This window comes from Coffea arabica, chromosome 1e (genome assembly GCF_036785885.1).
Source record: "Coffea arabica cultivar ET-39 chromosome 1e, Coffea Arabica ET-39 HiFi, whole genome shotgun sequence".
Classification (NCBI taxonomy): Eukaryota; Viridiplantae; Streptophyta; class Magnoliopsida; order Gentianales; family Rubiaceae; genus Coffea; species Coffea arabica.
Window position 1 is genome coordinate 17,532,414 of NC_092311.1, and position 16,127 is coordinate 17,548,540.

A 16,127-nucleotide genomic window follows, 5' to 3' on the forward strand; every position below is an offset into this window, starting at 1 on the left:
CTGGATTTGGACTTAGGTAGGCTGAGTTATACTGTTTACACTAGAATACATTCTGTGAATCTGCTTTTGCGGTTCTGGTGTAGTAGATTGCATTTTTGACCTGGTTACACCCGAAACTGGGTTGAGTGACCTTCTACAATATTGTAGCCCTATATCTTAGCTTCGAAACGGTGGGTCTTTCACCTTCATCCGATATTCGTAGTGCCTTTGACACCATTACTACAAAATGAGGACAAAAACTGTTTTTTTCAGGGCTAAAGCTAAATCATTTCCGGATTTTTCTGGTTTCCTCTATTGTTTGTGTATGCTTAGGGAACCCTGTTTTGGTAGTATGTAGAATTGGTTTATGACTTGTAATCGAGTCTTATTGTGTTTATTTGAATAGTTTAGGGCTTGACTTTCATATCCGGTTATTTCCTAGCTAAATTTTGTACTTGAATGCCATTAAGCCTAGTGAACGGCTTTTGGGAATGAGATTATTTTTGTACGAGATGTTGGGACTGATTTGAGGAAATAATGAAGCCATGATGGCTGGAAAATGGGTAAACACAAGGGATATGCTGCCGAAATTTTACTTGAATGCTAGTTGGATTTACTTGTGATTTGAGCGAAGGACTTTTGGGTTGTTTGAGCCAGGTCTTCAAGTTACCTTTTCGTTTCCAAAAATTCATGTTTTGTACCCTTGCTTTAATCATTATTTGGCGAGGCATACAACTGGTAGTCGAGCCTCACATATACTCGATTTTTTAAAGTGGAACCTTCAATTGTTTTCCTTGGATTATTTTAGGATTTCTTGGTGATTAAAGCTCTCTTTTGGGAGGTATCTGTACTTGAACCGGTGAGTGTACCACTCCCCTTATTTGTTGATTAACTTGGGGTCTGTATATGCAATCTGTGATATGATCGAATGTACTATCTGTTTATTCTGGTTGAGACGAGGGTGTACTTTATCACACTCGTTCTCTTGTCTGTTCATATGCCAATTTACTATGTAAAAGTTGAATCTGTTATCTGTATCTTATCTGTTCGGACGTCGTTTGGAGGCTGGTATCCAACGACCTTTCTGTGACCTCTGAGCTCAACACCTGTGGCTAGTTACTCAAGTCGGGCCGGCAAGGGCCTGGTCGATTAGATAACGAACCACGGTAGTCTGTTTTGGGATCTTTGGGTATTGAGACCCTTGATTCCGGTATACTCGAGTAATACCATAGTGCAAGTGTTTGGATTTCGGGCCCGGTGGGGGTATGTGAGGTGGAAGGAATCGAAGAAAGTGGAGTCTACGGTATTGGTTACTTCTGTAACGTTGACGGAGTGTCAACTATTATTTCGATCAAGCTTCGGTGACGCAAATGGGAATTTGGCTCCTGAGAGCCACCTGTATCCTTCCTATGTGAATCATTGGTTCCTTTACTTTACATCTGGCATGTGTACCTGATTTGTTAAATGTGAAATGTCATGAGTTTTCTGCTATATGTCTGGTACCTCATTGAGCGCAAGCTCACCCCTTTCTGTTCCTTTTTATTTTCCTTACAGGAAAATAAATACTTTTGGGACTGGATTTGACAATTGGTTGCCGAATTGAGCTAGTTGGACATATCTTTTGTATAGCTCATTGCTTGAAACCCTAAATGTACTTTTGAGGCGTTTTCTCTTTTGATTTGGCAAACCGTGTATATATTAACTTTTGAAAACTCTTGTATGACACTTTGGATTGTAATTGCTAAAGTTCAAGATGTGAATGTTTGCTTGATATTTGGTTGGGTTCTGACGGGTCGGTTACTATTCATGGCCGACTCCGAATTTCATTGTTTTTATTTTGGGTTATTTTGCCATTTTGACTTGTTTACGCGCGTTTGTAAGTTCCGGAACGCGATAGACCGCTCTAAACTGCACCGTTAGTCCTGGCGAGAGCTGCGCAGGCAGTCCGCTAATCCCTTTGGTTCGCCTTAGGGGAAAGTGGGGCTGTCACAGGTGGTATCAGAGCCACTTCGCGTGGTCTCTGCGCGGAGTGAGCTTGGGGCCAAGTGGTGTTATGGTCCTGCTTTCGTGAAAAGCGTCGAAAGGTATAAGTGCTTTTTGGAGCGTAAGCTATGAACTGTGCATGTTATAAGTGTAAGGATCGTTATCATGGGACTTGAGGAAGCTAGGTATGTATGTCGGGTAGGAATCTTTAATATGGATGATTTACTCTTGGGACCGGCCGGCTCGAGTTGTGAATTATCTTATTTGGGATTCTCGTGCCCGGCTACTAACTCAATGAGAGCCTAGGTTAGAAAGGACTTAGGCGAACTAAAAAGGCGATTCTATGGAACTTCATATGGTCTGTTCGGGTGTGGTTAAGCGTGATCAACTTTGATTAAGATATAGATGGTGTTGTTCTCGTGGATGTTGGATGGAACCCTGGGGGGGAAAGAAAGTTTTTCGTGAGTTCTTTTGTACTCGTGACCTAGTCTGTCTATAGTACTTTTGGAGGACCCTTTTGTTTTATGGGATGACTTTGTATGTACCTGACTGACTGTTCTGTATAGTTGTTGATCCTGTTATGTGTTCTCCGTATATGTGTTATGTGTTTACATGCTCTACGAGGGAGTTGTTTAGTTAATTGTTCTTGTTTACTGGTTCCTGTTTAGTGCTACGAAAAGGAAGGTTAGGTGCCCTTTAACAGTATATTTATTTTGTGACCTAGATCGACTTAGATTTAATGGAAGGCACACGTAGTGGACGGGGGCGTGGGCGCGGGAATAGGCAACCTACGCCGGACAGGGGCACTGGGGAAACCTCCTCTGGACCTAACCCTGAACCGAGAGTTGACCCCAACGTGCAGATAGCTGCCGCTATGCAGCAAATGACCAACCTGCTGGCACAAGTGGTGCAGCAACAAGGCCAAAACCCAAACCCTAATCCTGGAAACCCGGGCAATCATGTCGAAAGCGACGATAGGGCACTTGAGAGGTTCCAGAAGTTCGCTCCACCCAAGTTCATTGGGGGACCCGATCCGGATGTCGCCGAAAGGTGGCTCGAAAAGATGGTCGATATTTTCGCTGCCCTGCACTATACCGAAGAACGGCAGGTGACTTTTGCCGTTTTTCTGTTGGAAGGGGCGGCCCGTTCCTGGTGGAACGTCATTCGGCAAAAATGGGAACGGGACCAGACGCCCAGGATTTGGGTGAATTTTATGCTGGAGTTTAACGCGAAATTCTTCCCTCCTCTAGTCCAGGAGCGGAAGGAAGATGAGTTTATCCGACTTCGCCAAGGGGCCCAGTCTGTCGCGGAATACGAGAGCCAGTTCACCCGCCTATCCAAATTTGCCCCTGAACTGATCATGACCGAGCAGCGGCGAATAAGGCGTTTTATCCAGGGCTTGAACGTAGAGATTCAGAAGGACCTCGCGGTGGCCCAGATTAATGCTTTTAGCGAGGCCGTAGAGAAGGCGTAACGAGTAGAAAATGCTAGGCTGCAAGTGAAAAACTTTCAAGCCAAGAAAAGGGGCTTTCCTAGGAGTAGCTCTGAGCAAGAAGGTACAAGTACGCCCCCTAAGATGGGAAAGGGAAACGGGGGAGCACGACAACCAGGGGTGTTGCGTGATGTCTCTCAGGGGGGACCGGTCTCTGTTACCCGTGGTCCTTGCGGATATTGCGGAGGACCAAATCATACGGAGGCAAATTGTTGGAAGAAAGAGGGAAAATGTCTGCGCTGCGGAAGTGCCGATCATCGGATTGCTGACTGCCCAATTCGATTGCGAAAAGAAAAGGGACCCCGCAACCAACTAAGACTAACCCTGGACAGTCGGAAAAGGAAGGGACTGGATCCAGGGTACCGGCTCAGGTGTACTCTTTAGAACACCATCAGGATCCTGACTCGTCTGAGGATGTAGAAGGTATGGTTCGTTGGGTACCTTAGATTTTGATAGATTCCGTTGATAAGAAAATTTCGAGGGCGAAATTTCTTTAAGGGGGAGAGAGTGTGAGAACCCGTAACTTATCCATTTTCTAGGTTTTATTATCTTTCTAGGTTTTCTTATCTTCAATGGCTTGTTTTCTGCACTTTCTGTATCCGGAAAATTTTCTAGATAATTTTTATGAGTAAATATAGTTTTAGATTATTTTTCTAGTATCGAATAGATTTTGAGAAATTAAGAGCGTATACCGGACGTGGGACCCACTAGTGCGAAAAGTTCGGAAAAATTCGGCCAACTAGGTTATGTTTTGGATACTGGAATTAATTTACCGGGTGTTAAGAGATAAGTAGGGGATGATAAGTGGATTGGTATAAGAGAGACAAGTTAGGTAAGCATTTAATAAAGGTGACAAGTGTCACCATTTGAGTGGGTTTACTTTATGAAAACTATTCATGGTCTTACCATTTGACTTAAATAAATCAAAAATGACCAAAAATCATCAAAAATCCTCCATATTGTGGCCGGCTCTCTCTTTCTCTCTCTCTTTCTCTAAGCACAAGGAAGAAAACTCTTCAAGCTTGCTCCAAATCATCAAAACCAACCATTGAAATTTGTTTTTGCTCCATAGAAAACATTAAGGAAGTGTTAGTGAGGTGTTGTGTGGAGTTATTTGGCAAGTTAAGAGGACTAATTGCTCTCTCTCTCTTATTTCTAAGGTGAGTTGTGAAGAACCACCCTCCTCCCTTAATTGATGCTTAAATCATGATTAGTGGTAGTATGAGATGCAATATTATGGATTATTTCTTGATTTGTGGTTGAAGTGATGAAGTTTTATTATTTTTGGGGATTTTTCTGTTTTAATATGAACATGATTGTGTGGCTACATATGATGATTGGAAATGGTATATAATGACTCTAGAAGGTGGAAAAAGTGGGTAATTACAACCAATTTCTGTTTGGAAGAAAAATTGACAAGTTAGGGTTTTTATGAATAACATTCTGCCCGAATTTATAACTCCTAGTTAGAGGCCCAATTGGCCTTGGCCTAAAACATGAAACTTGTAGGGAATGATATTTTAGAGGTTCCTACAAAATTTCAGGTCCATCGAAGTAGCGTAGAGAGAGAAAAGTCGAAATTAACCTTGCTGTCCTGGTTTTACCCGAATGTAAGAATTGTGCCTGTAATTGGTTGTTTTGGCTGGAATTTCTTCGGAATTGGTTGTTGAGGCCTTCTGATGAAATGTAACCCTGTTTCTTAGCTTTCCTTTGGTTTTGGAATTTATGGATTTGGACTTAGGTAGGCTGAGTTATACTGTTTACACTAGAATGCATTCTGTGAATCTGTTTTTGCGGTTCTGGTGTAGTAGATTGCATTTTTGACCTGGTTACACCCGAAACTGGGTTGAGTGACCTTCTACAATATTGTAGCCCCATATCTTAGCTTCGAAACGGTGGGTCTTTCACCTTCATCCGATATTCGTAGTGCCTTTGGCACCATTACTACAAAATGAGGACAAAAACTGTTTTTTTCAGGGCTAAAGCTAAATCATTTCCGGATTTTTCTGGTTTCCTCTATTGTTTGTGTATGCTTAGGGAACCCTGTTTTGGTAGTATGTAGAATTGGTTTATGACTTGTAATCGAGTCTTATTGTGTTTATTTGAATAGTTTAGGGCTTGACTTTCATATCCGGTTATTTCCTAGCTAAATTTTGTACTTGAATGCCATTAAGCCTAGTGAACGGCTTTTGGGAATGAGATTATTTTTGTACGAGATGTTGGGACTGATTTGAGGAAATAATGAAGCCATGATGGCTGGAAAATGGGTAAACACAAGGGATATGCTGCCGAAATTTTACTTGAATGCTAGTTGGATTTACTTGTGATTTGAGCGAAGGACTTTTGGGTTGTTTGAGCCAGGTCTTCAAGTTACCTTTTCGTTTCCAAAAATTCATGTTTTGTACCCTTGCTTTAATCATTATTTGGCGAGGCATACAACTGGTAGTCGAGCCTCACATATACTCGATTTTTTAAAGTGGAACCTTCAATTGTTTTCCTTGGATTATTTTAGGATTTCTTGGTGATTAAAGCTCTCTTTTGGGAGGTATCTGTACTTGAACCGGTGAGTGTACCACTCCCCTTATTTGTTGATTAACTTGGGGTCTGTATATGCAATCTGTGATATGATCGAATGTACTATCTGTTTATTCTGGTTGAGACGAGGGTGCACTTTATCACACTCGTTCTCTTGTCTGTTCATATGCCAATTTACTATGTAAAAGTTGAATCTGTTATCTGTATCTGTATCTGTTCTGACGTCGTTTGGAGGCTGGTATCCAACGACCTTTCTGTGACCTCTGAGCTCAACACCTGTGGCTAGTTACTCAAGTCGGGCCGGCAAGGGCCTGGTCGATTTGATAACGAACCACGGTAGTCTGTTTTAGGATCTTTGGGTATTGAGACCCTTGATTCCAGTATACTCGAGTAATACCATAGTGCAAGTGTTTGGATTTCGGGCCCGGTGGGGGTATGTGAGGTGGAAGGAATCGAAGAAAGTGGAGTCTACGGTATTGGTTACTTCTGTAACGTTGACGGAGTGTCAACTATGATTTCGATCAAGCTTCGGTGACGCAAATGGGAATTTGGCTCCTGAGAGCCACCTGTATCCTTCCTATGTGAATCATTGGTTCCTTTACTTTACATCTGGCATGTGTACCTGATTTGTTAAATGTGAAATGTCATGAGTTTTCTGCTATATGTCTGGTACCTCATTGAGCGCAAGCTCACCCCTTTCTGTTCCTTTTTATTTTCCTTACAGGAAAATAAATACTTTTGGGACTGGATTTGACAATTGGTTGCCGAATTGAGCTAGTTGGACATATCTTTTGTATAGCTCATTGCTTGAAACCCTAAATGTACTTTTGAGGTGTTTTCTCTTTTGATTTGGCAAACCGTGTATATATTAACTTTTGAAAACTCTTGTATGACACTTTGGATTGTAATTGCTAAAGTTCAAGATGTGAATGTTTGCTTGATATTTGGTTGGGTTCTGACGGGTCGGTTACTATTCATGGCCGACTCCGAATTTCATTGTTTTTATTTTGGGTTATTTTGCCATTTTGACTTGTTTACGCGCGTTTGTAAGTTCCGGAACGCGATAGACCGCTCTAAACTGCACCGTTAGTCCTGGCGAGAGCTGCGCAGGCAGTCCGCTAATCCCTTTGGTTCGCCTTAGGGGAAAGTGGGGCTGTCACAGGTGGTATCAGAGCCACTTCGCGTGGTCTCTGCGCGGAGTGAGCTTGGGGCCAAGTGGTGTTATGGTCCTGCTTTCGTGAAAAGCGTCGAAAGGTATAAGTGCTTTTTGGAGCGTAAGCTATGAACTGTGCATGTTATAAGTGTAAGGATCGTTATCATGGGACTTGAGGAAGCTAGGTATGTATGTCGGGTAGGAATCTTTAATATGGATGATTTACTCTTGGGACCGGCCGGCTCGAGTTGTGAATTATCTTATTTGGGATTCTCGTGCCCGGCTACTAACTCAATGAGAGCCTAGGTTAGAAAGGACTTAGGCGAACTAAAAAGGCGATTCTATGGAACTTCATATGGTCTGTTCGGGTGTGGTTAAGCGTGATCAACTTTGATTAAGATATAGATGGTGTTGTTCTCGTGGATGTTGGATGGAACCCTGGGGGGGAAAGAAAGTTTTTCGTGAGTTCTTTTGTACTCGTGACCTAGTCTGTCTATAGTACTTTTGGAGGACCCTTTTGTTTTATGGGATGACTTTGTATGTACCTGACTGACTGTTCTGTATAGTTGTTGATCCTGTTATGTGTTCTCCGTATATGTGTTATGTGTTTACATGCTCTACGAGGGAGTTGTTTAGTTAATTGTTCTTGTTTACTGGTTCCTGTTTAGTGCTACGAAAAGGAAGGTTAGGTGCCCTTTAACAGTATATTTATTTTGTGACCTAGATCGACTTAGATTTAATGGAAGGCACACGTAGTGGACGGGGGCGTGGACGTGGGAATAGGCAACCTACGCCGGACAGGGGCACTGGGGAAACCTCCTCTGGACCTAACCCTGAACCGAGAGTTGACCCCAACGTGCAGATAGCTGCCGCTATGCAGCAAATGACCAACCTGCTGGCACAAGTGGTGCAGCAACAAGACCAAAACCCAAACCCTAATCCTGGAAACCCGGGCAATCATGTCGAAAGCGACGATAGGGCACTTGAGAGGTTCCAGAAGTTCGCTCCACCCAAGTTCATTGGGGGACCCGATCCGGATGTCGCCGAAAGGTGGCTCGAAAAGATGGTCGATATTTTCGCTGCCCTGCACTATACCGAAGAACGGCAGGTGACTTTTGCCGTTTTTCTGTTGGAAGGGGCGGCCCGTTCCTGGTGGAACGTCATTCGGCAAAAATGGGAACGGGACCAGACGCCCAGGATTTGGGTGAATTTTATGCTGGAGTTTAACGCGAAATTCTTCCCTCCTCTAGTCCAGGAGCGGAAGGAAGATGAGTTTATCCGACTTCGCCAAGGGGCCCAGTCTGTCGCGGAATACGAGAGCCAGTTCACCCGCCTATCCAAATTTGCCCCTGAACTGATCATGACCGAGCAGCGGCGAATAAGGCGTTTTATCCAGGGCTTGAACGTAGAGATTCAGAAGGACCTCGCGGTGGCCCAGATTAATGCTTTTAGCGAGGCCGTAGAGAAGGCGTAACGAGTAGAAAATGCTAGGCTGCAAGTGAAAAACTTTCAAGCCAAGAAAAGGGGCTTTCCTAGGAGTAGCTCTGAGCAAGAAGGTACAAGTACGCCCCCTAAGATGGGAAAGGGAAACGGGGGAGCACGACAACCAGGGGTGTTGCGTGATGTCTCTCAGGGGGGACCGGTCTCTGTTACCCGTGGTCCTTGCGGATATTGCGGAGGACCAAATCATACGGAGGCAAATTGTTGGAAGAAAGAGGGAAAATGTCTGCGCTGCGGAAGTGCCGATCATCGGATTGCTGACTGCCCAATTCGATTGCGAAAAGAAAAGGGACCCCGCAACCAACTAAGACTAACCCTGGACAGTCGGAAAAGGAAGGGACTGGATCCAGGGTACCGGCTCAGGTGTACTCTTTAGAACACCATCAGGATCCTGACTCGTCTGAGGATGTAGAAGGTATGGTTCGTTGGGTACCTTAGATTTTGATAGATTCCGTTGATAAGAAAATTTCGAGGGCGAAATTTCTTTAAGGGGGAGAGAGTGTGAGAACCCGTAACTTATCCATTTTCTAGGTTTTATTATCTTTCTAGGTTTTCTTATCTTCAATGGCTTGTTTTCTGCACTTTCTGTATCCGGAAAATTTTCTAGATAATTTTTATGAGTAAATATAGTTTTAGATTATTTTTCTAGTATCGAATAGATTTTGAGAAATTAAGAGCGTATACCGGACGTGGGACCCACTAGTGCGAAAAGTTCGGAAAAATTCGGCCAACTAGGTTATGTTTTGGATACTGGAATTAATTTACCGGGTGTTAAGAGATAAGTAGGGGATGATAAGTGGATTGGTATAAGAGAGACAAGTTAGGTAAGCATTTAATAAAGGTGACAAGTGTCACCATTTGAGTGGGTTTACTTTATGAAAACTATTCATGGTCTTACCATTTGACTTAAATAAATCAAAAATGACCAAAAATCATCAAAAATCCTCCATATTGTGGCCGGCTCTCTCTTTCTCTCTCTCTTTCTCTAAGCACAAGGAAGAAAACTCTTCAAGCTTGCTCCAAATCATCAAAACCAACCATTGAAATTTGTTTTTGCTCCATAGAAAACATTAAGGAAGTGTTAGTGAGGTGTTGTGTGGAGTTATTTGGCAAGTTAAGAGGACTAATTGCTCTCTCTCTCTTATTTCTAAGGTGAGTTGTGAAGAACCACCCTCCTCCCTTAATTGATGCTTAAATCATGATTAGTGGTAGTATGAGATGCAATATTATGGATTATTTCTTGATTTGTGGTTGAAGTGATGAAGTTTTATTATTTTTGGGGATTTTTCTGTTTTAATATGAACATGATTGTGTGGCTACATATGATGATTGGAAATGGTATATAATGACTCTAGAAGGTGGAAAAAGTGGGTAATTACAACCAATTTCTGTTTGGAAGAAAAATTGACAAGTTAGGGTTTTTATGAATAACATTCTGCCCGAATTTATAACTCCTAGTTAGAGGCCCAATTGGCCTTGGCCTAAAACATGAAACTTGTAGGGAATGATATTTTAGAGGTTCCTACAAAATTTCAGGTCCATCGAAGTAGCGTAGAGAGAGAAAAGTCGAAATTAACCTTGCTGTCCTGGTTTTACCCGAATGTAAGAATTGTGCCTGTAATTGGTTGTTTTGGCTGGAATTTCTTCGGAATTGGTTGTTGAGGCCTTCTGATGAAATGTAACCCTGTTTCTTAGCTTTCCTTTGGTTTTGGAATTTATGGATTTGGACTTAGGTAGGCTGAGTTATACTGTTTACACTAGAATGCATTCTGTGAATCTGTTTTTGCGGTTCTGGTGTAGTAGATTGCATTTTTGACCTGGTTACACCCGAAACTGGGTTGAGTGACCTTCTACAATATTGTAGCCCCATATCTTAGCTTCGAAACGGTGGGTCTTTCACCTTCATCCGATATTCGTAGTGCCTTTGGCACCATTACTACAAAATGAGGACAAAAACTGTTTTTTTCAGGGCTAAAGCTAAATCATTTCCGGATTTTTCTGGTTTCCTCTATTGTTTGTGTATGCTTAGGGAACCCTGTTTTGGTAGTATGTAGAATTGGTTTATGACTTGTAATCGAGTCTTATTGTGTTTATTTGAATAGTTTAGGGCTTGACTTTCATATCCGGTTATTTCCTAGCTAAATTTTGTACTTGAATGCCATTAAGCCTAGTGAACGGCTTTTGGGAATGAGATTATTTTTGTACGAGATGTTGGGACTGATTTGAGGAAATAATGAAGCCATGATGGCTGGAAAATGGGTAAACACAAGGGATATGCTGCCGAAATTTTACTTGAATGCTAGTTGGATTTACTTGTGATTTGAGCGAAGGACTTTTGGGTTGTTTGAGCCAGGTCTTCAAGTTACCTTTTCGTTTCCAAAAATTCATGTTTTGTACCCTTGCTTTAATCATTATTTGGCGAGGCATACAACTGGTAGTCGAGCCTCACATATACTCGATTTTTTAAAGTGGAACCTTCAATTGTTTTCCTTGGATTATTTTAGGATTTCTTGGTGATTAAAGCTCTCTTTTGGGAGGTATCTGTACTTGAACCGGTGAGTGTACCACTCCCCTTATTTGTTGATTAACTTGGGGTCTGTATATGCAATCTGTGATATGATCGAATGTACTATCTGTTTATTCTGGTTGAGACGAGGGTGCACTTTATCACACTCGTTCTCTTGTCTGTTCATATGCCAATTTACTATGTAAAAGTTGAATCTGTTATCTGTATCTGTATCTGTTCTGACGTCGTTTGGAGGCTGGTATCCAACGACCTTTCTGTGACCTCTGAGCTCAACACCTGTGGCTAGTTACTCAAGTCGGGCCGGCAAGGGCCTGGTCGATTTGATAACGAACCACGGTAGTCTGTTTTAGGATCTTTGGGTATTGAGACCCTTGATTCCAGTATACTCGAGTAATACCATAGTGCAAGTGTTTGGATTTCGGGCCCGGTGGGGGTATGTGAGGTGGAAGGAATCGAAGAAAGTGGAGTCTACGGTATTGGTTACTTCTGTAACGTTGACGGAGTGTCAACTATGATTTCGATCAAGCTTCGGTGACGCAAATGGGAATTTGGCTCCTGAGAGCCACCTGTATCCTTCCTATGTGAATCATTGGTTCCTTTACTTTACATCTGGCATGTGTACCTGATTTGTTAAATGTGAAATGTCATGAGTTTTCTGCTATATGTCTGGTACCTCATTGAGCGCAAGCTCACCCCTTTCTGTTCCTTTTTATTTTCCTTACAGGAAAATAAATACTTTTGGGACTGGATTTGACAATTGGTTGCCGAATTGAGCTAGTTGGACATATCTTTTGTATAGCTCATTGCTTGAAACCCTAAATGTACTTTTGAGGTGTTTTCTCTTTTGATTTGGCAAACCGTGTATATATTAACTTTTGAAAACTCTTGTATGACACTTTGGATTGTAATTGCTAAAGTTCAAGATGTGAATGTTTGCTTGATATTTGGTTGGGTTCTGACGGGTCGGTTACTATTCATGGCCGACTCCGAATTTCATTGTTTTTATTTTGGGTTATTTTGCCATTTTGACTTGTTTACGCGCGTTTGTAAGTTCCGGAACGCGATAGACCGCTCTAAACTGCACCGTTAGTCCTGGCGAGAGCTGCGCAGGCAGTCCGCTAATCCCTTTGGTTCGCCTTAGGGGAAAGTGGGGCTGTCACAGGTGGTATCAGAGCCACTTCGCGTGGTCTCTGCGCGGAGTGAGCTTGGGGCCAAGTGGTGTTATGGTCCTGCTTTCGTGAAAAGCGTCGAAAGGTATAAGTGCTTTTTGGAGCGTAAGCTATGAACTGTGCATGTTATAAGTGTAAGGATCGTTATCATGGGACTTGAGGAAGCTAGGTATGTATGTCGGGTAGGAATCTTTAATATGGATGATTTACTCTTGGGACCGGCCGGCTCGAGTTGTGAATTATCTTATTTGGGATTCTCGTGCCCGGCTACTAACTCAATGAGAGCCTAGGTTAGAAAGGACTTAGGCGAACTAAAAAGGCGATTCTATGGAACTTCATATGGTCTGTTCGGGTGTGGTTAAGCGTGATCAACTTTGATTAAGATATAGATGGTGTTGTTCTCGTGGATGTTGGATGGAACCCTGGGGGGGAAAGAAAGTTTTTCGTGAGTTCTTTTGTACTCGTGACCTAGTCTGTCTATAGTACTTTTGGAGGACCCTTTTGTTTTATGGGATGACTTTGTATGTACCTGACTGACTGTTCTGTATAGTTGTTGATCCTGTTATGTGTTCTCCGTATATGTGTTATGTGTTTACATGCTCTACGAGGGAGTTGTTTAGTTAATTGTTCTTGTTTACTGGTTCCTGTTTAGTGCTACGAAAAGGAAGGTTAGGTGCCCTTTAACAGTATATTTATTTTGTGACCTAGATCGACTTAGATTTAATGGAAGGCACACGTAGTGGACGGGGGCGTGGACGTGGGAATAGGCAACCTACGCCGGACAGGGGCACTGGGGAAACCTCCTCTGGACCTAACCCTGAACCGAGAGTTGACCCCAACGTGCAGATAGCTGCCGCTATGCAGCAAATGACCAACCTGCTGGCACAAGTGGTGCAGCAACAAGACCAAAACCCAAACCCTAATCCTGGAAACCCGGGCAATCATGTCGAAAGCGACGATAGGGCACTTGAGAGGTTCCAGAAGTTCGCTCCACCCAAGTTCATTGGGGGACCCGATCCGGATGTCGCCGAAAGGTGGCTCGAAAAGATGGTCGATATTTTCGCTGCCCTGCACTATACCGAAGAACGGCAGGTGACTTTTGCCGTTTTTCTGTTGGAAGGGGCGGCCCGTTCCTGGTGGAACGTCATTCGGCAAAAATGGGAACGGGACCAGACGCCCAGGATTTGGGTGAATTTTATGCTGGAGTTTAACGCGAAATTCTTCCCTCCTCTAGTCCAGGAGCGGAAGGAAGATGAGTTTATCCGACTTCGCCAAGGGGCCCAGTCTGTCGCGGAATACGAGAGCCAGTTCACCCGCCTATCCAAATTTGCCCCTGAACTGATCATGACCGAGCAGCGGCGAATAAGGCGTTTTATCCAGGGCTTGAACGTAGAGATTCAGAAGGACCTCGCGGTGGCCCAGATTAATGCTTTTAGCGAGGCCGTAGAGAAGGCGTAACGAGTAGAAAATGCTAGGCTGCAAGTGAAAAACTTTCAAGCCAAGAAAAGGGGCTTTCCTAGGAGTAGCTCTGAGCAAGAAGGTACAAGTACGCCCCCTAAGATGGGAAAGGGAAACGGGGGAGCACGACAACCAGGGGTGTTGCGTGATGTCTCTCAGGGGGGACCGGTCTCTGTTACCCGTGGTCCTTGCGGATATTGCGGAGGACCAAATCATACGGAGGCAAATTGTTGGAAGAAAGAGGGAAAATGTCTGCGCTGCGGAAGTGCCGATCATCGGATTGCTGACTGCCCAATTCGATTGCGAAAAGAAAAGGGACCCCGCAACCAACTAAGACTAACCCTGGACAGTCGGAAAAGGAAGGGACTGGATCCAGGGTACCGGCTCAGGTGTACTCTTTAGAACACCATCAGGATCCTGACTCGTCTGAGGATGTAGAAGGTATGGTTCGTTGGGTACCTTAGATTTTGATAGATTCCGTTGATAAGAAAATTTCGAGGGCGAAATTTCTTTAAGGGGGAGAGAGTGTGAGAACCCGTAACTTATCCATTTTCTAGGTTTTATTATCTTTCTAGGTTTTCTTATCTTCAATGGCTTGTTTTCTGCACTTTCTGTATCCGGAAAATTTTCTAGATAATTTTTATGAGTAAATATAGTTTTAGATTATTTTTCTAGTATCGAATAGATTTTGAGAAATTAAGAGCGTATACCGGACGTGGGACCCACTAGTGCGAAAAGTTCGGAAAAATTCGGCCAACTAGGTTATGTTTTGGATACTGGAATTAATTTACCGGGTGTTAAGAGATAAGTAGGGGATGATAAGTGGATTGGTATAAGAGAGACAAGTTAGGTAAGCATTTAATAAAGGTGACAAGTGTCACCATTTGAGTGGGTTTACTTTATGAAAACTATTCATGGTCTTACCATTTGACTTAAATAAATCAAAAATGACCAAAAATCATCAAAAATCCTCCATATTGTGGCCGGCTCTCTCTTTCTCTCTCTCTTTCTCTAAGCACAAGGAAGAAAACTCTTCAAGCTTGCTCCAAATCATCAAAACCAACCATTGAAATTTGTTTTTGCTCCATAGAAAACATTAAGGAAGTGTTAGTGAGGTGTTGTGTGGAGTTATTTGGCAAGTTAAGAGGACTAATTGCTCTCTCTCTCTTATTTCTAAGGTGAGTTGTGAAGAACCACCCTCCTCCCTTAATTGATGCTTAAATCATGATTAGTGGTAGTATGAGATGCAATATTATGGATTATTTCTTGATTTGTGGTTGAAGTGATGAAGTTTTATTATTTTTGGGGATTTTTCTGTTTTAATATGAACATGATTGTGTGGCTACATATGATGATTGGAAATGGTATATAATGACTCTAGAAGGTGGAAAAAGTGGGTAATTACAACCAATTTCTGTTTGGAAGAAAAATTGACAAGTTAGGGTTTTTATGAATAACATTCTGCCCGAATTTATAACTCCTAGTTAGAGGCCCAATTGGCCTTGGCCTAAAACATGAAACTTGTAGGGAATGATATTTTAGAGGTTCCTACAAAATTTCAGGTCCATCGAAGTAGCGTAGAGAGAGAAAAGTCGAAATTAACCTTGCTGTCCTGGTTTTACCCGAATGTAAGAATTGTGCCTGTAATTGGTTGTTTTGGCTGGAATTTCTTCGGAATTGGTTGTTGAGGCCTTCTGATGAAATGTAACCCTGTTTCTTAGCTTTCCTTTGGTTTTGGAATTTATGGATTTGGACTTAGGTAGGCTGAGTTATACTGTTTACACTAGAATGCATTCTGTGAATCTGTTTTTGCGGTTCTGGTGTAGTAGATTGCATTTTTGACCTGGTTACACCCGAAACTGGGTTGAGTGACCTTCTACAATATTGTAGCCCCATATCTTAGCTTCGAAACGGTGGGTCTTTCACCTTCATCCGATATTCGTAGTGCCTTTGGCACCATTACTACAAAATGAGGACAAAAACTGTTTTTTTCAGGGCTAAAGCTAAATCATTTCCGGATTTTTCTGGTTTCCTCTATTGTTTGTGTATGCTTAGGGAACCCTGTTTTGGTAGTATGTAGAATTGGTTTATGACTTGTAATCGAGTCTTATTGTGTTTATTTGAATAGTTTAGGGCTTGACTTTCATATCCGGTTATTTCCTAGCTAAATTTTGTACTTGAATGCCATTAAGCCTAGTGAACGGCTTTTGGGAATGAGATTATTTTTGTACGAGATGTTGGGACTGATTTGAGGAAATAATGAAGCCATGATGGCTGGAAAATGGGTAAACACAAGGGATATGCTGCCGAAATTTTACTTGAATGCTAGTT